Source organism: Nipponia nippon, unplaced genomic scaffold, assembly GCF_047370975.1.
Source record: "Nipponia nippon isolate SJK-2023a ecotype South Korea unplaced genomic scaffold, ASM4737097v1 scaffold_12, whole genome shotgun sequence".
NCBI lineage: Eukaryota > Metazoa > Chordata > Aves > Pelecaniformes > Threskiornithidae > Nipponia > Nipponia nippon.
Window position 1 is genome coordinate 4235283 of NW_028262313.1, and position 12914 is coordinate 4248196.

Consider the following 12914-nt stretch of genomic DNA (forward strand, 5'->3'; position numbering starts at 1 on the left):
AAATACATTGTGTATGGGCAACACATTCTGTTTTCCCAGTCTTACCTAAGATAAAACTTTTTTCATACTTATCTGAAGCAGAGATACTTTTAACCTTTTGATGACAATGGTCCTTGGTCCCGTTTTCCAGACTGGGAAACTGAGGCTCAGGGAGATAATGCAGTTTGCCTAAGGGCAGCAGCAGAGTCCAGAACTGGCCCTTACTCCCCAACATGTCAGGAACTGCCTGCTCCACGTCCATGGCGAGGCACTAGAACAGATTACCCACTGCTCGGTGCTAACGCGCCTCTCTCGTGCTCTGCGGAGCAGGGGCCAGGCGCGCTCGCCTCTCTCCCCGGATCCACCTGCAGCAGTGTTTGGCGACACTGAGAACTATGGGCCTTATTTGAAGAAAGCTGCATCACCGAAGCAGCCAGCTCTCTCAGTTCCACTGCCTTTTTTATAATTTTAAAATCACATGCTCTTATTTCTTTTGCAGGAAAAAAAACCTCTTCCCTAGAAAGACTCCCACAAGAAAAGATAAAATGGATTGTTTTGAGAATCAGTGAGATTGACTATGTACAAAGTATTTTTCCTTCAGCCTCTTTCAATATTTGGAGGTGGTGTTTCTTGCGATGCAGAAAAATACATGCGAATTGAAATGAGAGCTTTGACAGTATTAAGTTTCCCTTTCAATTAAACAGCTCCTGCCTTCTCAGACAACCCACACTTGGTAGGAGCCTTTCACTCAGCTTTTCTCCTGACCTCTGGCTTAAGGGTTTTATTTCTACAGAGTAAAATGAGAATGAGTCCATACTTAGGTGCCAAATTGGGGTAAAAGTCACCACAAAAACATGAATAATGCTCAACGTTACCAGAAGTAAATTAAGTCTAACTACACAAGCCATGGCGAACAGGGTAAACTTACACTGTAAGGTGGACTTTCACACAGAAGGCAGCTATAAACTGAGTGTGGCCTGCAAATCAATCAGCCCCCTGCCTCTACCTAATGAGACCCTTTTCTTTATTGCATTTTTATAGACTTATAAAACCAGCATAGGATGGATTATATGGGCCGTCTGTCTACCCTGTCCATCTGTTGCTATGCTATTGGTGTTCACCCCGGTAGACCAGGATAGTACTTGGCAGGGGCTGGAACTTAAGGGAATATAGAGGTGATTGAGAGACTTCTTAAAAATTAACAAAACAACAACAGACGTACAACCTCCTCCCCACTAAAACACTGAATTCCAACAATACCAGTTTGTAAAAAGGGCTGTAAAAATAAAGTGAGTCAACAGGAAAACTTCTCTACAAACGCAGCACAACACTTCAACAGCCTTTGTGTGAGTACGCATGTGGATGTCAGTCCTAATTCACGTTAAAAACACAGACACGTTCTCAGAACTCTAAATGTAACATAATTACTTTAAAAAAACAAGTTGCATCTATTTGGGTAGAATTATTTCAGAGTTCTAGGATAATGACTTCATTTAACATGCATTACACAAAAGACATTTTTGGAGCTATTCCCATAGAATCAAAGCTTTCCTGTTCACGTAACTCATTTTTGTGATTCTTTATTTTGTCAGTGTTGCTGTAAACAATGTGCTGCCCGTGGCAGGGAGGGGAGAGGAGAGATTGTTTAAGGAAAAATAGTCATCCCTCCACAGAATTTTGTAGTTACATTTACCAGCTGCATAAGTGTTCTGATAAACTGCCAAAAAGGGTCACTATAAAGCAATACTCCTTTAAAGTTTTAATCCCTATTAAAGGAAATTATCTGGACTCTCTCCAGAAACATTTGGGGGGGGAGAAAGGGGCAAAAGCTTCCGCAGAAGATCAAATGTTGTTGATTATAAATTCATTACCAGCATAGCTGCTAACTTCAGTAAATTAACAAGGAACTTTTATTACATCCAATCAAGCTCTTGTTAAAGATAACAAGTTCTTTTCATTCCTTGTATTTGTATAACAGTCACTTTTCTGGAACTCATCAAAGCTTGTTGCGAATCCATGCCAAAGTACCACTCTCTCTTTTAACAGCTTTAAAAAAAATAATGAAACCTTATGATCACAGTGAAAAAGCACTGATTATGTTAAAATATTCCAAGATAAAAGATTTGGAATTACAGAGAAATCTGCCTCAGTATCAGCAAAGAGACTAATATTCCACAGCAGAAAACTCCTAAAATTATGAGGTTTTCACACTTGTTTTTTATTGTTTTGTTTGTACAGAAAAAGCTTAGCTAAATAGGCTCTTTATGAAATCTGATAGTGTAACAAAGATCCATTATGGTTTCACTTTAGACCAGGCTTTCACTCAAATATTAATTGCTAAAAAGCTATTTTACATTATCAGTTTAACCATATGATTATGTTAAGAATCCTTTCTTTATCAAATAATCAAAAGTGGGAGGGAAGAATGTTTTGCTTTGAAGCTTCTCACTAATAATACATTTTATAGCAAGTTAAGGATTTTCTAAAAAAATAGCTACTTCAAAAGCAAATATCTTGGTGACAGGCTATTGCACTGAGATCCTTTTCTTACAGGCCATGATCCAAATACATATTTTTCATCCATTTCATTTGTCTGCTGTTCAAATTTACTAGTGATGAAAGAAACCTTTCTGGAAAATATTTAAGAAAGTTCTAATGCCCACTGAAATCAATGTCTAGACTGGATGGGTCTAATATGAGAAGTTTTCTTATAAAACTTAAAATTGTCCCTACAATAAAGTATGATAGAAGCATACACAATTGATGAGATTCAGCACTTAATAAAAGGCAATGCAAAACAGTTTTTCCAGTCCCACCCCTCTAGCAGTACTACAAGAAAATAAAACCTAATGGATAATATGTGCCTTTTTAGGTAGGTCAACTAAAAATCCTTCTATATACAGGAAGATATTTCCACAATTTTAAATTTTTTTTTCTGCAGTCGATCAATAGCTTATTGCTTATTACTGAGATTGCTTGAAGTCCTTTGTTCTAACAAGCTATTTAAGTAGGAGCTTTTACTGAAAGTGCAGTTCTTTTGTTTATTTCTTTTCTATGTCTGTTGGCCAGAATGAAATACTCATGCACAGAGAAGCTGAACATGAAGATGGCCATTTCTTCTCCTCCCAGCAGGACACAAGTTGTATCTGGGCAGCCTTCCACTGTCTGTTGTCCCGGCATAGAAGTGTTTGAAAATCCTCTGTAGAGGCACAGTCCAAAAGTCAAGAGGTGAAGCTGAGAGAGCAGCCACCTGCAGTCTTTTTATATCTGCATAATATCAAATACATTCAACTTAAAATGTTCTTGGACAGCTCTAGCATCCTGTAATTATCGTGTAATGCATCCCTCCTCCCCGAAGCAGTCTAAGGTTCGTTGGCTCTGCTTAGATAAAAACGGTCATAATTAAGAAGACTAACATTATGTAATGCGCTGAGAGAAGGCCTACGGAGCAGCACTGTGGTTCGAAGCATAAGCACTCATTTGCCTCACTCAGGGCTGAATGCTGCCACTGATTTTCTGTGGACCCTCAAGCACGTCACTTCATCTTTGTGACATCTCCTTTGTGCTGTGCAGACTGAAAAGGAAGGAGCTCTGTTAGTTTGGGGCTGGTTCGGCCCTTGCTTTTAGCCTCGGTCTCTCAGCTGCCTCAGAACATGAACAGAGCAGCTTTTTCCTTGGAGTCACACTGCCAGCCGTAGTTACAGCATTGGCCATGCTGTGTTTGCTCCTCTGTCTAGGCCTGTTCCTCTGCAGAGGCTGCCCACTCCTGAATAAACCAAGCTGCACACTTGGACAATGGCAAGTACTGTGGCAATTCACCTTTGTACGTGAGGAGAGAAAAGCCCTGGATATGAAAAAAGCTATCCAGGAAAAGCCTGGATGTGAGGCTTAAGAGGTGAAAGCAGGTGTCTCACATACACCCAAGTGCCCCACACGTTTCATTGAACATGAAAAACCTAGCTAAAGTGGAACTGAACTACATTGTACTGGCATTTCTGGAAGATGAGGGGTTCCTTGCAGAACCATGACACAACATACTACCCTGTCACCACAGCACTGATTCTCTCCTACAGCTTAGAGGTTCTCAGAGGAACACAACAACACTTGGATTCAACAAGTAGTATCCTTCCTACCCAAGGATGCATGGTCACAACAAGATCTAGGAAGGAGGAAAAAAAAACCCAACAGATAACTAACCTAAGAAAAGACAAAGGAGCTGAAAAGAAGTTGTCCAGAAAAGATGAGGGATTGATGATGGAAGAGGAATCATGAAGAAAGAAGACAAGTGGACTGTGTTCAAAAAAATCTCTCTTAAAGGACCATAACAACAAATTGGCCCTGTGTGCCAGAAACCGCCACAACTTAGCTATGATTCTTCTTTAATCTGTGTTTAAACAAATCTGCTGTCATCTAAGTTTGATGGTACATGACCTATAATGCCAACAAAATTCTCAGTCAGCTTTCCCTTTGGAAGCAGACTCTTGCTCTAGCAGCAGTCACGGCTGACAGGCGTGCTCCTTGGGCTGGGGACTGGTTCGTTCTTTAAAGCACGCAAAAAGTCAGGAAAGCAACACTGCCACAGCTAGCACATAAAAAATGTATTGAATGTTTTTCTCACAGCAGCAGGCAGAAAGAAACACTAGCAAAAACTATACAACTCCGCAAACAAAATACAACACGCAGATTTGTTTTCTGTATTAAAAACTTAAAAAACGTAACAGCCTATGAACAGAAAATATTAAATAATTAGTCATATAATAAGATAGGTAACAACACCCATACATACCTTTCTTCCTTTGAACCATAGATTTATTGGCTGACACAGGATACATAAGTATTCTAAACCTTGTACAAGTCAGAAACTACAATCTCTGTCATTGATATTTATCATGTGTTCAAATGCTGATTGAAATTTGAACATCTAAAACTGAAAAATGATGTTACTAGTTATGGAAAAAAGTTTCCTTCTGGTACCAACAGCAATAACACATCATTAAATATAAGCTAAAGCTCCTGTGTTGTTTTTTTTCTCCTTTCTTTGTTTGCTTTGTTTCTGTACTTGCCTTTCATCCCATTAAATTCATTGGCCAAATTAGTCACTGTTATCTGTTTTAAGAATCATTTCATAATTAACCAAATGGAAAAAAAAATCAGGTTGTTTCCAATTCCCTAAAACCCAAATCTTATCCACCCACTCCAACATCTGCAGATGGAAAGCACAGTATGTCTCTTCATTAATATCAATAATGTTAGTTGTTAATATCTACATACAATAATCTTTTGATCTATACCGAAACTATTTGTATGGCCTAGTTATGCACTCATTGCTCAGGCAAAACTAACTCTTGAATCAAAGAGACCTTAGCTCAATTAAAGGCTACAAGGAAAGAGCTCTTATTTTGCTCTTGGCACTCAGCGCACTGGAAGAATCCCATAAGAAGTAGCAGTGTTATGGGGATATATGCCTTTGTATTCGGCAGCTGCAAAAAGGTGTCTCAGCTCTGTGAGTCAGCCCTGGTTCGGTAAAGCAACTACTGGTGGCAATATATGAAGAGATTTTTCGTGGAGCCAACAAAAACAGGTTTTAGTAGGAACTGGTTATGCTCTGCTACAGTTTGAGTGTCTCTTACCATTTCAGAAGGGACATAATTAAGCAGTAATAAAGTATGAGAGATATTAAGGACTGTCCGTCTCAAGCATTTAAAAAATAAATCAACTTCTCCTTCCCTAAGAATGAGCCAAATCAAAATACCCTTTTTAATATACCTTGGGCTTTTTTTTAATAGATTTGAAGTCTTTGAGGTTTGTGTTTCCAAGCTTTTCTCACAACAAGGAGCTCAAGAACATATTTTGAAAACTAAGATGCTTGCAGAATCAAGTTATTCTAGCAGCTGAGGCTTTAGGAAAAAAATACTACCGCTCATTAAAAAATTATTAGCTATTTCTGTATGTCCTACAGAAATAGAATTGCTGTCCGTGCCAGTTCAAGGCCAGAGAAAAGAAAATCTGTCTTCTGAAATATGGAACTTCTTTTTATAATGCTTATCATTCAGTTGTGTGTATTTCATACTTCTGCAGGTTTCGTTTTGTATTTACAAATGCCCGGACTACAGGGCCATGTTAATTCAGGTTATTTTCATAATGGATAAGAACAGGAAGGTGACTGCTGTTGGGTTGGCTGGTTTAGAGACCTGGCTCCCTCCAGAAATGTTCTTTTGAGGAATGCTGCTGCAACCATTCCAAAGAGATGATACAAGAAAATTTGGGTTTCTGTGACAAAAGAGCGGTGAACGCATTCATTCAGTGAAGGCTGAGCACACTGTATTTCATCAGTTGATGGATATTCCCAGAACGTGCAATTAAAATGCAGCTGTTCGTTAGGAAAATAATACACTATTCTTGCATAAGTAAGGTGTGTCATGAGCAAATAAAGGGGTCATTTTTGGTCCAAAGCCAGTCTGTGAATAAATACTGGACAGGAGATTTCATATACACTTTGATAATCTGCAATAAAGAGGCAAGACTTGAAGCAAGAGCAGTAATAAGCTTTTGAAAGTTGAAAACATGACTTGGAGAAAGTCTTCAAAATTACTTTCAATAGTCAAAAAAATCAATACCAGCAACACTTACACTGAATTTAGTTAGTTAAATCATCAGAAATTTCTAGGAACTTTTCTTCCCCAAAACAAATACCAACCCAGAAAGATATGCAGTCTCAAAAACAACTATGTATTCAATATTAAAAAATTCACAGGGAAGAAATAAGGGACAGATTCTCACTTTCACACTGACTCTCGTTATTGCTGTTGCAGGTCAGAAGTCTTCAAAACTGCCAGTTATGCTTACTCCTTTTTTAAGGTCAGTTTTAATTACTGCAATATGAAAAAGACCTTTGTGCAAGTACAGAGTGACTATATGGTATAGGTGCTGATCTGGTTGTTATCTAAAATAAGAAAAGGAAACCGCTTGCTGCTATGCTTTTTATTCATCTCCTTATTCATCACTGACTCACATTCCTGTAAGCGTTTGGACCTAGAGGAGAGGTAGCTCCGTGCTTTCAGTCTGATACTAGCAAACTCTCAAAGGCTGCTATACAATCAAAATTTCACAAAACCTGGTCATGCAGGATTCCCTGTCCATGGGACAGAAGTGACTGTTCTCCTAAGACATGTGAATTTACCCACAAGTAAGTCCTTTCCAGTCTGGGATCCTTCACTGAGGTGGCAGGTTTGGTTTTGGGGCTCTTCCTCAAAACTTGTTTTTACTCTGTAATTCAAATATGCATCGGTAAAAATTGCTGGTTTGGAGTTGCATTCTACTTAGAGAAAAGGAAGATTGTTTTTTCTTTTTCAGTTGCACAAGGAACAATGGCTGGAAATGTAGATACTGAACAGACTAAGACTCAAAAAATGAATACAATTGAAAGCGGTATGTTTTAGTTACCACAGTAAAATGGTACATAATCTTGGTCATTAGGAGACAAGGCCTGCTTGTTCATTAACTTAGAGAAAGGCCTTGTCCAAAGATTATACCAATGAATTAAAGCAATACGATCCCTCCAACATGGTTTTAATTGCACAGGCACCAATGGAATAAAGGTGATTCTTACCTCTAGGGCATAATCTACCTTTATTCCAGTAACTGCATTTAAGGCATGACTAAGCATTACTGTATAATTTTAATAAAAAATAACAACTCAGACTAATCCATCCATGCCTCTGAAAAATTACATGCACTCTTGCTTTCAGTTCATTCCCTGTCAAATATCAATATATAGAACAGCCTCTTAAATTTTTATAATATATAAATGATGCTTATTCAGACATATTATCTCCTCAGCGGCCTAGCTTGCCAAGGTCATCTTACATGTATAAATTCCTAAGTCAGAGGCCATATTATGAATTATTAAAACTAAGAGAAAAAACTGCATTTGATTATTAGTTTTTCATTATTATGCTCTAATGTGTGTCATATTTATCACCAGACCAGGAAGAATATATGTAGAAGAAAATGTATGCTTTTCATCTCTGAAAACATGCTTATCCAATTCAGTTCCAAATCAAAACAGATAACAGATAATGTCAATTGAATAAATCAAAAAATGATTAGTTAATGTGAGGAAAACAGACTACTCATGAGAACTATGAGCCACAAGGTTGCCAGTTTTCATCCACAACAAGAATTTCTGCAGGTCTCTTTTTTTGCCTTCAAAACCATGAGTTTTCTTGCCTAAGGCTCAGTGGGTAGTTGAAAGGCTATTTATTTTCTCTCTTCCTCTGGATTTCTAATTGAAATCCACCCTGCTTGTGGTATTTAATATTCCAGTAGCAACTGGTGAAAAAAACAAGAATTTTGAGGACTGAGCATACAAATGACAATTAAAAAGCACATGAAGATCCTCTTCTGAGTCTTTCTCCAGAAGAGCCTATTTTTCTCTCGACTCTATCACCTCTATCAATCTCTTCTTAGAGAGAATAGCCTAGAAACACTGTCCCTAAAGACACTTTTAGTAAGCTAATCCCTCTTTTTACAAATTCTAACCCAGCAAACAGACACATGTCTTATCTTCTAGGCAGCAAGGTTGGCTAATGCTCAATTCCTGTACGTATTTGAGGAACTGGATACCATTCTTGAATAAATATGGTGGAATCTAGGCACAAGCAAACATATACACAGATGCATACAAAGGCACATATGAGGGATATACTTGAGGTAAAAGCAAGTAGAAATATCCTCTGGTAAGGGTGTCTTTCGGCATAATGAACATAATACCAGTCCAAAATGACTAATCTGCCTGCCAATGACTGTAGTCCTTAGCCGCTAGTACACCTCAGTAGGTTGGTGCATGGTTGCAATACTTGGCCGATGGCTCACAGGGGACCTACTGACAAATACGAATTTAGGTGCTAGTATTTATCTTAAAAGTTGCATGTAACATACATTTGCCATCAAGAAGTATATGGGAAGCAGCTACCCTGAAGCGTTGAAGCGTGCTGCAGACTAGCTTCACTGCTTCTTTCTTTCATTAAGTTTTGTCAAGGTGGTGTCCTGGTTCCCATCTGAACTTCTCCATGGGCCATGGCATAAGCAAGGGGGAACAGGTTGATGTGAATAAAAAACTTCTCCATTTAAGACATTTGAAAAATGTCCATCTGAAAATCCACAAAGACATACATACATCCACCAGGCCCACTGTTATTTTGAATCAATCCACAAGCCTTACCTCAACCACGTGAGTCAAGAATGATTTCTACAGTATTAAGTTCACAACCCGAAACTATAGGATATAAATAAAACAACAGGATAAAACAATTATACCAATCATTCTGCTATACATAGGAAGAGACAGTATTACAGGGAGAGATTTAGAACTTCTCCATTAAACTTTGGTACTTAACATTTCAAATTTGAACAGCGTTTTGGGGAACAGAACATACACAGGACAGTTAAACTTTCATTTGGTTAAAAAATATCCCACTAGTTTCCCCTTAAAACTACCACATAGCCATTCATTTCTACGCAGTACATTTGTCAAGCGAGGGAAGAAGCCGCCAGGGCTAATGTTCTAAAATTTGCAATGTCTAAAGCAATGCTCTTAAAGCCATGTTTAGAGATAAGAGATTGTTCAATACCCTTTCTTATATTCTGTGATTATCACAGCTCACACATTACAATTAAATCAGTTTGTAGGCATCAAAACAAAAATGTTCTGACGTTAGAAACTGTCAGCCACCCGCATTGTACATTGAGGTCAGTTTATTTTGCAGGCGCTCATTTGAAATAGAGACTTTCTTCAGGTGTGCCCAACTTCAGTCAGCCAAAGCGCCTTCACTTTTGAGTGCTCTTTAAAAGACGACTGTTGAAAAGGCATGTTCCTTCCTCCTTTGCAGTAAATGGATTCTTTGAGGAAATGGGAGTATTAACTGTGATACAGCTACCCTTTTTTTTCAAATTCTTTCACAAAGAGATCACTGCTTCTGGGACTCACAGGCCCACATATTATTCACAGACCACACACTGGGAGGAGATGCATTGACCTCAGGTCTGTTACATCACCGTTAGTGTTACTCCACCCAGGATCTGAATAGTTCATTTGGATGAAGTTTCAGAAGTTATCAAGAGCAGCCTGCGTAACAAGCCACAAACTCGGGCTGATTCAGTTTTGAAAGTCTAAACAGTGCTCAAAGAGTCAAAGAGGCCAAATTTTCCTTAGTTTTGGTTTTGGTGTATTTTTTTAACTTATATTACAGATTCCCTATTTCATTGCTCAGTCCCAAGGAAATGAGACAAAACTTTCATCTGTACTATTTTATCTCATCTATCATTTAGAGGAATCATACAAAAATCACTTCTGGATGACATGGCCTCCTGAATTCTACAAGCTGGATGTGAGGCTTTGCCTTACGTGAGCAAAGAGCACAGTCTCCAGAGCCAAACTGCAAGGCTCTCCTACTTTTTTCGTACAGCTGAAGCAACACAAAGCAAGTGAGAAATTACTAAGGATTCCTTCCTTACACAGGGGATCCTTTGGGTGGGTGGATGACAGGGTAACCCGCTTTACACAACAAATGCATGTCCTTCCCAGAAGGGGCCTGTCAGAGGTTGTAAGCAATTAAATGGATTGGGAGCAGACATGATCATGTAAAAAGTCTTTGAGCAGCAGAATGAAGGACTGCAGCCCAGTCTTGAATGTGGGCTAAATTAGACTAAAAGCCAGAATCTTATTAAGATTGAGGGAACAGAAAGAGACCTGGCTTCCACGTTCTTCCCTCTTCATGTTTACCGAGGAAGACTGAGAACCGTGCTTTTGGTTTTTCATTTCTCAATCCACTTAACCTTTCATGTGCCCACAGGACAAAGGGCAGAAGTAAAAGAGGGGGTTAATGGCTTCACTACAGTTGACTGGTGTTAAAGCCAGGGCAGATGTGGGCTTTAATTAGAAAGCAGCTGCACATACATAAACCACAGCAATCTTAATCCAGAGAGTGACAGTGTGAATACAGACCTCTTGCAAAAGCACATACCTTTAATCTGCATTTGTCTGTATTTTTAGGGGGAAGGGGTGTCAGCAGAATTCTATCCAGGAGCTCATAGGAGATAGAAGAAAAAAGTACATATATGTCTAAAAATCAGAAAAGGGCACTAAGAATGTAAACAGAAAAGAATAAAAATAACCACATAGATCAAGTTACTCAGCACCAAAACAGAACAGTAAAGTTTTCCATTACCTTTCACAGAATAGAGCTCTCCCACTATGAGCAAGGCTCCAGCTGTTCTCTTGGCTTTCCCTTGGGCATTGATTATGCTGGACATCCTGTGAGCCCCCCCAAAACTGGCAATTATATCTAGAATATCCCAGCCCTTTAGGAATTCAGGTACGCAATTTGCTAGAAATACTGCAGAGGAAGAAATCATGAACATCAAGTTTACTCTGTTAGTTTTTACCACGGTTCACTGGGTAGAATGTGGAGGTTCCCGTGTCGGGAAGCAGATGCTGCCAGACAAGCCAGGCACTACATACTCCCTTCACATCTGCAGGCAGCAGCAAAATCCTACACGCTGCTCCCTGACAAGAGTATAGAATGGAAGTTACTTACTTAGGCCCAGAAAGTCCATTAAATCTGAAGTCCACAGGCTTATTCATCCTATGTATAAGTATATGCCCGAGTACTCCAGAGAGAACAATTTTTTGGCACCTCTCAGATTCCACAGAGGAGTGTTCATGTCCTGCCTCATATGGGCTGCATATGCAGTGTAAATGGGTGCAATGCGCTTTGTGTTGTCAGCTCAGCTCTCAGACTCTAAATCTTTAATGGGATTTGAAGGTAGAGAAGAGGATGGGTAAGCTGGGAATTTATCTATCTCAGCATATACTCTAGAAAATCATCTCCCCTTCCATCTGGAGTGATTATCCGTAGCAGTTTTACACTCATGGGATGCTTACTATCCACTAACTTTCCCACTCCACCAATATAGATTACTTGGATGAGAAGCCCCTGGCCCTCAAAAAGAAACAGAGAGACAGAGAAGAGGACAATCCTATCAAGAATTACAGCAGCCCCAGAAGCTTCTGTAATAGCACATTGTCTAGTGTCAATAGAGAACCATGTGGTGGCTTTGCAAATTGCACGCCTAATGAACAAGATGAGAGAAGTTAGCTCTCCCTAGTACTGCCATAACAGTCCTGACATACCTGGTGCCCAGGTAAAGCACTGAGCATCCTTCCTATAGTGTCAAAAGGCATAGACATCTTTAAAGATAGTTGTACTGGGTTTGCATAGCAAGGTTTTGGTAGCGGGGGGGCTGCAGGGTGGCTCTGTGAGAAGATGCCAGAAGCTTCCCCCTTGTCCAATAGAGCCAATGCCAGTGGCTCCAAGACAGACCCACCGCTGGCCAAGGCTGAGCCCGTGAGCGACGGTGGTAGCCCCTCTGGGATAATATAGTTAAGAAGGGGGGGTGGGGAAACTACTGCGCAACAGCAGCCAGGAGAGAGGAGTGAGAATATGTGAGAGGAACAACTCTGCAGACCCCAAGGTCCATGAAGAAGGGGGAGGAGGAGGCGCTCCAGGCACCAGAGCAGAGATTCCCCTGCAGCCCCTGGGGGAGACCATGGTGAGGCAGGCTGTGCCCCTGCAGCCCATGGGGGGTCCATGGTGGAGCAGAGATCCACCTGCAGCCCGTGGAGGACCCCACGCTGGAGCAGGGGGATGCCCGAAGGAGGCTGTGACCCCGTGGGAAGCCTGCGCTGGAGCAGGCTCCTGGCAGGACCCGTGGCCCCGTGGAGAGAGGAGCTCATGCTGGAGCGTGTTTGCTGGCAGGACTTGTGACACCGCGGGGGACCCATCCTGGAGCAGGGGAAGAGTGTGAGGAGGAAGGAGTGGCAGAGACAGTGGGTGATGAACTGACTGCAACCCCCATTCCCTGTCACCCTGTGC